Source organism: Astatotilapia calliptera, chromosome 4, assembly GCF_900246225.1.
Source record: "Astatotilapia calliptera chromosome 4, fAstCal1.2, whole genome shotgun sequence".
Lineage (NCBI taxonomy): Eukaryota > Metazoa > Chordata > Actinopteri > Cichliformes > Cichlidae > Astatotilapia > Astatotilapia calliptera.
In genome coordinates this window covers 18,511,656-18,523,683 of record NC_039305.1, presented here as the reverse complement: position 1 = coordinate 18,523,683, position 12,028 = coordinate 18,511,656, and the positions used below count along the sequence as shown (strand labels likewise).

At 38.5% G+C, this 12,028-nt stretch overlaps 1 protein-coding gene across 2 annotated transcripts in view; it reads left to right on the top strand.

Moving 5' to 3' along the window:
* elfn2b (extracellular leucine-rich repeat and fibronectin type III domain containing 2b) overlaps positions 1–12,028 on the top strand; it is a 72,046-nt gene that overhangs the window by 54,368 nt on the left and 5,650 nt on the right. The window lies entirely within an intron of this gene.

Below are 12,028 nucleotides of genomic sequence, written 5' to 3'. Positions count from 1 at the left end.
GATCAAATCTGCTGTATGAATGGTATCCTTGTATCAGGGTTAAAGTAAATCAGAATAATTGGGAACAGAGTTCAGGTACCTTCAATTAATGAACAATTGAAGGTACCTGAACTCTGTGATTCATTCTGATGGGCAAGTAAATGCATATTACTGTTGAATGAGTTAATTTTTCATGTGCCACAGCTTGGAGTTGCTTCCAGTAATGTAGAAATACTTCCTCAGTAATAAGAAAATAATAATGTTCTACCGTCCACTTACATCTTCAGCATTTCCTTTTTCCTTGCTCTTCCCTGTGAAGCGTTCATTGTGCTGATGTAAAGTTGAGGTTGGGGCACTTAAGCACAGAGCAAGCTGCAGAACAGGAGCGAGCATGAAAAGAGGAGCATTTTTTAAATTATGACATAATTTCTGAACAAACAAATATTACGAAAAATACAAAGTGTTTCTCTACAGTCTGTCACAAAATGTGTCTGCTGTATTTCCCAGAGAGAGAATAAAACATTAATGTGTGGTTCTGATAGATGGCAAAAGATTTAAGAAAGAGACATAAGAGGAGGATGCAGGATTATTTTCAAAGGTAAGCATTGATCAGCAGGTTAAATGTAAATCTTGTACATTATGTTCTCTTTCATTTTACAGTTTTTTTAAATGAGATATTGGATCTATATGGAGACAAAGAGATGGATGTGATTTGCCAGGAGATCTTGAGGGGAGCTTCCCCCCTTCTCCTGGTCTCCATGTTCCTTAATTATTTTTCATCCCCAATGGCGATATAAAAATGTATTCCCAACTTTTTAGTGCGGCAACTTGAAACAGTTTACAGCACAAACAACAATAAAATTAGAAACTGACTTTTAATTTCAGCACTTGCGATGCGTGACAACAGAGATTACACTGCTTCGGGGTACGGTGACTGGATCCCGTTCCATTTTAACTTTTCATTAAGTTTCTAAGCACCACTGTTTCAGAGTAAAAACCATCATTAACTAAATAAAACTGAAATGAAGTGGATCCAGAGCATCGGGAGAGTTTCACAAAGAATCCTGGAAATATTCCTACTGTGTGCCAAACACTTGACTGATCATTGACATCAGAATTTGCCACAAAGCTGAGTACTCCAGCTCTTTCTTTCAACTTGTTAAATTGCATCTATGCACCAGGGCAGCTGTGGGCAACATCCTACAGTTAGAAAGTTTATCTTTGAAGAAATTGCGCTTGCGGTTTGTTGACTATGCAAGTGATGGTGCAGCTGTTGTTATGGGCTGATAAACAGGGGCCACAGTCCTATGTGAAAAGAACAGACATTACCTGACCCTCATTCACTGCATCAATCACAGGTTAGATCCCGATGTCTGAGATGCTGCAGAACACATTACAGAACTCAGTCATTTTGACATTTATTCGCTTTCAAACTGCAACTTTGTTGTTTTTTTTCTACATTACATCCTGGATGGGGCAAAAGAAAGAATAAGACCGTAATTAGCTCCATGTATGACAGCCTGACCTTGCAGGTGAAATTGCAAAACTATCTTTTATATATTTACACAAAGATTTCTGATTTCTGACTTAGAAACAAATTTTTGATTAGTCCTGATACTGCTGAAATTGGAATTATATGAATATGTGAGTTGCCTGTTAGGTAAATTTGTGAGTTGTTTAATCTATGCTAATTTCAAACTACCATGCTGCTACAACTAGCTAAACAATGTGTTAAAACTATGCCAGTGATGACAAATTTTTTGTTTTTTTCTATCCTACTACATTTCAGCATACCAGTACAGTGGGTGGCACTCAGTGAAGTCTACCTTTTATTCTAGTTTCATTTTGTCGAGTGATTGGAAATCAGCCATATAATTCATGTAACATCATCTTATATCTTAAAGAATTTAGCTGACTAAATCCATTAAATATAATACAGCTGATTGCAGTTTGTACATGAGGAAAAATCTGCCAGAGCTCAGAATAAAATGATTATGTGACGTATTTCTAAGTAATTATTTTTCCCAGGCAGCACTGACACCTAATGTTAGGGTTTCCCCACCTGCAAAATCTCACTATAACCCCGGCCTTGTATCACACATGCTCCTCTTATTTAACCTCCTAGGACCTGACGTCCACATATGTGGACATCACATTTTGGGTTATTTAGACCAAAATACTTAATTTTGCTCTACAAGGGCCTGATATCCACTTACGGGGACATTATACTGCCACTGTTCTATCGAAATTTGAAAGGAATATCCTCAATGTGGCTAACATTTTTCTTAGAAACAAAAATCAGGTAAAAAAAATAATCTGGTAATTCTTTGTTTTTACATTTATCAGGTCCCAATCAGCCCAAGTATCAAAGAGAAATTAAAAACACATGCCATGGAAGAGTTTGGGTCTTAGGAGGTTAAACTGAATAATGAAATGTTAGCTTACCCCATCTGTGGATGACCCAATGGGAGGAGTAATTACCATTCTTGTCACCAGTAGTGACAGACCAGTGGATGATGTTTTGTTTAAATCATGAGAGAGCCAACAAACTAATATAAAACAGATGGATTTTATTTTTTACATCATTAATACCAGGAAAGAGGAAATCACACACAATTTGAACTTGTATCGGAATAAAATTAGTCATCACCACAGACAAGATTGAAATTACCTATGCTTCCTGAGTGAAATAAATCCTTTCTAATTGCAGTTTTATTTTATTTATTAGTCATTTTCATTAGCCACAATCAGATATCTTGAGCTGTAATTTGAGTACCACCCTCTTTACCAGGCAGCTGATTTTGGTGTGTGTGTGTGTGTTGATCCAGAGCTTTAGAAAATTTTGACTCCTACTCATTAGGTCCTTCTCCAAATTTCTGAAAAAAATATGTCAGGTCATTGTCTATATAAGTTAATTAGTCATTTGAGCTGTCTTTTAAAATTATCTATACGAGTGTTTACTCAGTTCAACCGCATAAATTGCAACGATTGGTACATATAGTATAGATGAGCTGTTTTTGGATATCTAAAATAAATCGTGTCTTTGGTTACAGTGTCTTTGCTTTGGTTGCTGTAGATACATACTGAATGTTTTATTTTGATCCTGTGACTATTTCTGTGACCTTATATCAGAACATTTCTCACAGGCTGCTCGTGTCTGAACATTTTAGACATGAGGCAGATGGAGCCTCTGAGGCAACGGAGGACTAGAAGGAGTAGCTGATGATATGTATTCTGTTATCGGTGGATCTCTAGTCCATTAGGGAATGCTTATTTTCTACATGTGGGTGTTTCTCAATAACACACTTCAATGTTGTTTGTACAATTTGCAATTTTTCCCCTAACATTTAAGAGGCTTGAGAGCTGGCAGGAACCCTTAATAGACCTTTACGTACTATAATCCACTTTTGCTGACACATACATACGTAGATAGAGAATATTTTTATTGTTTCCTGTACACTGTTATTGCTTAGGTTGCAATCTCTGAAGTTTCAGTGAATCACAGAGTTATCTCCGCGATTTGATCTTCTCCGTTGTTTTTACACTTGTCTGTTGCTATTTTATGCTTACTTTATTTTGTTTATTTTATTTTATTTAGAAAGAGGGGCAATACATATTAATGAACATTTTAACAAATGTAAATAAGCCAGATTATAACCATGACAAGAAGAGTGGACACAGAGGACAATATAGATAACAATAACGGAAACACATCAATTATATTGCACAAACCCCAGTATTGCACATGCCCTGAATGTCCAGATATTACACTGACCCATTACACTAATAGCTGTTTCCCTTTTTGTAATACACTAACTCTTTTTCACGTCCAATATAAATCATGATTATTAAACATGATCACATGTTTGTGTGTCCCTCAGCCGCCCTTTTAAGTGACTCTTAAAGATGGGGAGACTTGTACTTTCCCTCACTGACAGTGGAAGACTATTCCAGAATCTCACTCCCTGATATGACAAAGCATTCTGCATTCAGGTGGTCCGCCTGAATGCCAGTTCACAATCACCTCTAACAGTGGCTCGAGCCAGTTGTGACCCGGCAACACTGCTAGACTTTTGTTTAATAAAATCACTCATTGGTGGAGGCGCCAGACCATGTATAACTTTGTATATTAGACAGGCAGATTTAAATAATTTGAAATTAGTAAAATTTAGAAACTTGTATTTATCTAAAATTTGACAACGGTGACATGAAAAATACTTTCAATGCTCTTTTGTAGCATACTTCAATTGGCCCAATAGCAGCAAAGCTCCTATAGGACCAATTTGTAATGCAGAATTCAATATGAGCCAGTATCATTGAGTGCAGGAATGTAATGGCTGCTGTGTCTGTTAATGATGTGCGGATATGTCTAAAGTTCTGTATATTAACATTTAAAGTTTTCACTACTTTTTTAACGTGTTTTTTAAAGGATAATTTAGTCTAGTAGCACTCCCAAATACTTAAATTCCTCAACATTAATTAATTCTTGTGCACCCAAGAAAATTTTTACTGCAGCCACGGTTGTTTTAGGTTTACTAAAAAACATTGATACGGTCTTTTTAACATTAAGGCACAGGCATGAGTCATTCAGCCATTTTTGTAAATCATGTGATGCCAATGAAAGCTGATGGGCTGCATCAACAGCAGTTTTGGCTTGTGTAAAAATTACCGTATCATCAGCATACATAATCGTGTCCACATTTGTGCACACATTGGGCAAGTCATTTCCATAAAGTGAAAATAACAGTATGAATAGCTTGTCTGACATTAGGAAATGGAGGAATAATTATTAATTTATATTTCAGAGCTAAAACTCATCTGAACAGATAACAATCTAATTTGATCCATAACACCTTACATTTCTAGCACCTGTACCTCCTAGTATAAGTATTTTAGTTCACTTTAGTATTAAAACTGATCAAACTCCGGGCTAAATGAATGATATTTAGAATATATTTGCTACTGCAAAATGGGTCAAATTTGACCTTATAGTATGTAAGGGTGAAATCGCTCTTCTTTCCATGTTTTCCATCAGCATGCTTCAATTTCATCTCTAAATTTAACCCAGACCTTGTTTGGAATCTAGCCTTATCATACTACTAGAAAATCCCTGATCACTCCATTACCTTACAGGCCCACGTTACTCCACGGAGCCGTGTCTCCTGGCCCTCAGTCCGGTCATTTGGGGCACAGAAAAGAAAGCATGTTAGTAGTAGTGATGTAGCGGTCAGTTGGAGGCCGTAGGTGCTCTGCTCCATTTAGCCCTAGACCTTTGGGCCCGTCTGTCACGCTCCACTGCATCACTTCTTCTTCCCTTTGAGGCATCCAAGAAATGGATATGATGTCATGCATGAGAAGCCACAGATGACAACGGTCTAAACATCACACACTGGCAAACAGATATAGACACAAAAACATAGAGAAGGTCAGAAAGGACAGAGAAGAGTGAGGCACTTTAAAAAAAGAAGAGAGAGAAGTTGGACAGATCTCAAGGAGTGCACAATGATAAAATATGAATTATAGATCAAACCTGAGAGAGGTAGTTTGAAACACTCCTTCACCGCTATCACTTTCATTTCTTTCTTTGTGCATGTGCTGCTTACTCTCAAATATTGGGTTTTTTGTATCTGAATCATGATCATCAGGGGTGTTTCAACATCCACGACATTGTCATTGTTCTTTTTGGTGGTGAATAAGAAGTTTGTGGAAGAACCACAGATCAAACACACCTTCTCATAGGTCCTGTCTTGGCTGTCTTTTCTCTCTTCTTCTTTCTGCCTTTCAAATTTATTTATATCTTTCTACATTTTTCTGTCCTGCTTGAGCAACAAATAGCTTCTCAAAGCATGGGAGATTATCTAAACAATAATCCATCCAGCTTTAAAACCCATGAACAGGCAACATTTTGCTTCAACTGTATTTAACGAAGTAGCAATACTGCTTTTAGTAAGTTCCTGTTATGACCACTGAGAAATCATCTGTTCCGCATACACACTGGGAAGCTCTCTGAGGAGCCTGCTCCGTCTGTAGTTGTGTTTGTCTCATCCATAAGCCCCGTGTGAAGTGGAGAGGAAAAAGTTTTGCTCACAGCCTCAACCTTTCTACACTGCACTGACTGTACTCCAGGGAGCACGCCTGGACGAGAGGGAAGCGTAGCATCAGAGAAGAAGACTGATACAGGGAGAAGCGAGGACAGAAAAAAAATTGAAGGAAATTGTGAGACAAGAACAAATACAAAAGCTTGCAGGGGATTAGAGGAGTTGAAAGACAGAATGAAGCTGAGTAAGAGAAGCAACAGAAAACTAAAAAGGATCTATAAAACTAAACTGAGAACGACAAACGCAAGGAGGACTACAAAGAATCTAGAGAGTAGATTATGATAAACAGTTTGCAAATGTAGGACGTTTGGGACTAACACACACACACACACTTTCAGCAATTTCCATTGCCATCTTAACTTTTTGTAACTAGGTGTGACCACATTAGGAAGCGTGTTTACCAAGCTGCACTGATTGCATGTATTGCACAGACAATGCTTGCTTGAATATTTCACTCCTCAAAACTGTAGCATAAACTTCCTGAGCATCTATTAGCACATATGCCACTCCTCAAGTCATATTATTGGTAGCAAATTTGAAAATTGCATTGCAGATGTGCCAAAAGGCACCAACAACAGATCTACTTTCGCCAGTATAGGCATCTTATTGCAGTGTCCCTATCATGCAAACTCTAAACCTTAAATAGATGTATACAAATGATCACCACTGTGCAGTTTGCAGAGAATATAAGCTATGAAATCCTGTACAGTTTGGAATTTTAACATTGGGGATGAACAGAAATTAACATGCTTTTGGAGCCAGACTCAAGGGAGCAGTTGAGGCACTGTAGTTTTTGGCACTTGCCACTAAATCTGCGCCTGAAGGGCTGAAAAAGAGTTTACTTGATCATGTCGTTGTAAGAGATTCTGAATAACATGGATTAACTCAATGAAAATGAAGGTCAAAGTTTGTGGATATGTGTGTGTGTGGTTTACATAAAGCTAATTGACAGTATTCTTCTTCTGATATATAAAAAAGGAATTGAGTCATCTGCTAAATGACCTATTGAGCAATCTTTGCATAACAGTTACAACACTGGAATAAGAATAGATCGGTGTAGATAACTTTGTCCATACTAAAAGATTTGCATGACTATTGAGTGCAGTTAATTTTTTAAAAATCTTTTTGGCTTCCTTTGCTTAAAAGCACCACTTGAGTTGATAGTTCAGATCACATCACTTTAGTTTATGGTTATTTAATGTATTCTGACTCATGGCAGTATTACTCAAACCGGTGTTTGTTAAAACTACCAAGCCCATCATGCCTTCACAAAAGGTTTTCATCATAGAGGTTAAAAAACAAACAAACAAACATGTAACGGAAAATTACATTTTACAGTGTAGTAGGATCTATTCTGCTTATGTTCTTCACTGTGTTGTGATCTCATCAAACACCACTGTGAGAATAGCTGTGTTTGGTGTAGATAATCATAGTTTGTATAAACCAAAGACAGTCAGTCAGAAAGGCTTAGAAAATAAGCTGCTGGGAGCCTGAATTTTTAGTACCTGCCAAAATAATAGAGCATGGTGTATTGGCACAGATTAGCAACTGCTACAACTTCAACAGATTTTTGTCCAATGAGTGTCAGACCTTATTTGAATCATCCTCCCGACAAGACATCGTAGTGATAGCCGCTCAGGCTGAGTCACCATCGCCCCAATTTCATATTTGGTCCCAGTTAAATCTGTAGCGCTCTTCTTAGCTCTCAGAAAGCAACTAGAGGTCACAGGTTCATTTGCTGATTGTGCAATGAGCAGCTGACTGCGTAAATCAAATGCTAATTACACATGGACGGTGAGCACGATGTGGAGTTCAGATTTGCCCAGCACTTTGTTACGAATAAAGGTCTCTTTGTTTTAACACGTCAACTCAATGAGCGCGTATAATTCACAGGTGACACAATTGAAAATGACAGCAGCATATGCAGCCAGAAGCACAACGAGTCCCAGCAAATATATTTACGTTTGGAATGACGGTGACCTGTGTCCACGAGTAATGTCGGTGATAGCGCAGAATAGACATGGACCCTCTCCAAGTCTAACACCTGTCAAAGCCAATGTTCAGTGGGTGTTGTTAGAATTGAGGCAGGAGAGTTACATCATTATGATTAACAAGGCAGAACACACAGTGATTTGATGCAAATGCCAACGACATCTTATTTTCTCAACATTGAACTTAATTGCCACTGTCCGTCATAAATGTGTTTCCATGGCAATCACAAGTATCAATATAAGTGTCATGGCTACTGAACGGACCCACGCGCAGACAGTTCTTTCAAGGAAACAAAAGGGGATTTATTTACAATAGGGATCACCTTAGTGCAAAATATATGTACAGTGAGTTGGGAGGGGGTCCAGGGCTCCAGGGAGAGAAGGAGGGGCGGGGGGGGGGGGAATCCACACACACGCTTCCTCTTCCACTCAGTCACCGCCACCGCTCCTCCGCACACATGCACTCCTCTTCAGCCGCACTCGCTCCAACACTCCACACACTGCCCCACTTGGACAGGTCCGGTGATTCGGTCCAGAATCTACAGACAGAAGGTCAAAGGTTAGTTCCACAACATAAAACACGTGTAAGCGATTCTTCTTTGAATATGCCGCGAGCACGAACTCAGGTGGTTCGACGTTCCAGCGGTGAGCTGCTCTGTGCCACTGCCTTAAATAGCAGCTGGGGAAATCAGCCAGATCAGCCGCAGGTGGACACCATCCACAGGGGTGCGTGGGCCAAGAGTGAGAGCCCGTAATGAGCTCCACCCAGGCAGAGAGGAGGAGGAGAGACAAAAAACTAAAACTAACAACAACAAAACCTGTAGCCAGCGTGGGCCAACCAGAGAGACACGGGGACCGTGACAATAAGCTTTTGCACCAAGTAACCCAGATGTGTTCTAGAAGCAAGGGTGCTGGTGAAATGTGATAGTGTGTTTGTGTATGTATGTGTAGGCACCATACAAGATCGAAGAATTATATATAATAAATAAATATATTACATATATTACAAGGATTTACAAAGTAGGCAATCAATAACAACTAAATATGAAATTCCCCAAAAGTTTGGAGTTGGAGTTTATTTTGTTTGTTTGATGGATTCTGGTTTTGTGTTATGGACACTTTGTCTGTCACAAAGGTTTAAACGAAAGCATAAAAGAATAAAAGCTTCCCCGATCCTTCCATTTATCACCAGCTGCAGCAGTGTGGCAACAGCATCTTAACGTTGTTCATGTGTGCATGTGTGTGTGTCTCATTACGGCAAAATTTTGTCCTGGTGACACCTGCCACTGAGATAAATGGTAATGGAATAGTAAATGGAACGGTTCCTATATAGCACTTTTCTACTCTGTCTGAGCACTCAAAGCACTTTATACAATTTGCCTCATTCACCCATTCATACAAGCACTTTTTTCTATGAACTCTATCCTTTTAGTGTGTAACATTATAAGGGTTCGAGCTCATTATAACCTTAAGGTTTTAGAAATTCTATGAAGTTGAAATATTTCTTTTGTTTTTGTTTTCAGACTATGATTAAATATGAGCTTTTCTAAATCCAGGTTTTTCACTTGAAACGATGCAGAGAAAATTACATTGTCTTAAAGAGGATACCTCCCAGTAAATGTGATTACACAGCATGCAATATTCAGTAAAGACAGCATTTAGTTGTGTTTAATAGTGTTGGGATTCTTTAAGCTAAGGTAGCCACTTTATCCACATTTTTAATCTAAATCTAAAGTGTCTAATTTCAGCTCACACATTGCTCAGATTTTCTTTGTTTAAAATCTTGGATTGCTTTAATTGTGCAAAACCTAAATATTTTTATTGTTTTATTCTTTTTTATTTAAGCAGTTTATGGCTGAGGTGTTTGTGCTTCCAGACATATTTGAGGTAAAAGCTTACAGCTACCTGTTCACTTTTTAGTTTCTAGCTTTGAACTTTTCTGATGCCATGACCTACTAAGAGCACATATGCAGGTCAAAGATAGCTTTCATGAAAAGAAGCAAGAAACTGATTCTGTCAGTTTCCAGTGCTATTAATACTGTGCGGTGTAATGTGTATAGCTTATCAAAGTAACAAACCCCTCTGCTGAGCTTCATTTGAATTTGGTCTGTAATAAAATGCATGCTTAATATAGACCAAAATCTAAAAAGTATGCTCTTATATTTGTCGCGGAAGCAAAGTTTACAATGTACAACACCAGTGTGCAATACTGGCAGAAAAAAAAGTTGAATCCCGTGTCCTACATTTTTATAGTTACAAATGGATCGATGATATGAGTCATGCATTTTCCCTTTGAGACAGGTGTTCTGCGTGTCCCGTATTCCTAATTATGTAATCATATCCCATACCACACACATGCAGACGTACTGTGTTTCCTGCCTCTCTTGTATGAACCCTCTGGGTTTCAGTATGTGGAGCGCCAAATGAGATCACGTCTCCTGTGGAGGGGATAAACCTCAGACGAAGAGCAAGACACTCAGTTGCAAGGGAGTGTCCCAGTGCGTGCTCATGAGTTCAACAGAGAATATATTTGTGCCACTAGACAGAATGTAAAGAGATGAAAAGAAGACTGCAATATATTGCTTATAAGGTATACAAATGTTATGTGTAGGTGTGAGTGTAAAGGACCCATTCAGTGATTTAAGGTTCCATCTATCCATCCATTCATTTTATTCCTTTTATCCAGTTCAGGGTCGTAGGGGGTCTGAGCCTATTCCAGCTGTCATAGGGTGAGAGGTGGGGTACACTCTGAACAGGTTACCGATGCAATTTTGAATTACCATTTAACTTAACATGCATGCCTTTGGATTGTGAGAGGAAGCCAGACTACCTGGAGAGAACTTCATGCAGTTACACGGAGAAAATCCACACAGCAAGAACCCAGCCAGTTCAAACCTAGTACCATCGAGCAGTGACGTGACAGTGCTAAGCACTGAACCGCCATCGGGAATGATATCATCAAACATAAAAAAAGAGATTATTCATTTTACATTATCAATTAAGTTTAGGAGCATTTATTTATACCTGGGTGTTTCTCACAACCGACTTTTGGACCAGTCTGGCATAAAAATGTTGCACATTCAGTCACTGTTCAAGTAAAATAATGTAATATTCTTGTTATGTTTACTGTTCTGTAGTTTGCCAGAAAGTCAAGCACTTATTTGAATCTCCTCACCAACAATCTTGTGTATACATTTGATAAATTGAGTATTCAGAACTAAATGCATTAATTGTAAACAGACAACATACATTTAGTCTTCATATCTATTTGTCTTATCCATTATCCAGTACATGTTTAATGTCTTCTTTGTGCCGTGTCTCCATAAAATCTTAAGACCAGATACCTAACAGGTACCCGAGGTCATCAGATACATGATAATGCAGTATTATGCAAAGAACTGCAGGGTTACCATTCTCTGCAGTAATAAGTAGATTAAAAGAGAAGATGGACCTGATTCTGCTCACACCTCTGGGGAGCATGGACCAGAATAAATTGTAATGAGTTCAATTCTTTGCCGGATTTAGAAAGAAGCAGAATTTAGAGCATAAGAAATAAATTTGGTCTGTTTCTCAGAGGAGCAGGGAGAGATTTTCCTTGTTGTTTTCATGAAACGATGATGGGAATCAAGAGAATATAAAACTGAGGGAATGTGAGATGATTTTTAGAGAGAATGGCAAGTACAAAGACAAACTGTACCGTTCAACGCTGTACAGAATCTGTCCTGACTTGTTTGCCTTTAGATATCCTGTGTGCATACATGCGAGCTGTTATATGAGGGCATCTATGTGCTTCGGGGTGCACATGTACTCATCCACATTTTTCCGTGTCCATTTTAGTGTGCATATGCAACGTATGTGTAATTGTAAGTATGTTTTTCCCAGCTGCTGAGCCGGCAAGAGGACAATGTCTGTCATGATGCAACAGGCGGCTAATCCTCTCCTTATGTAAACGCTTGACTG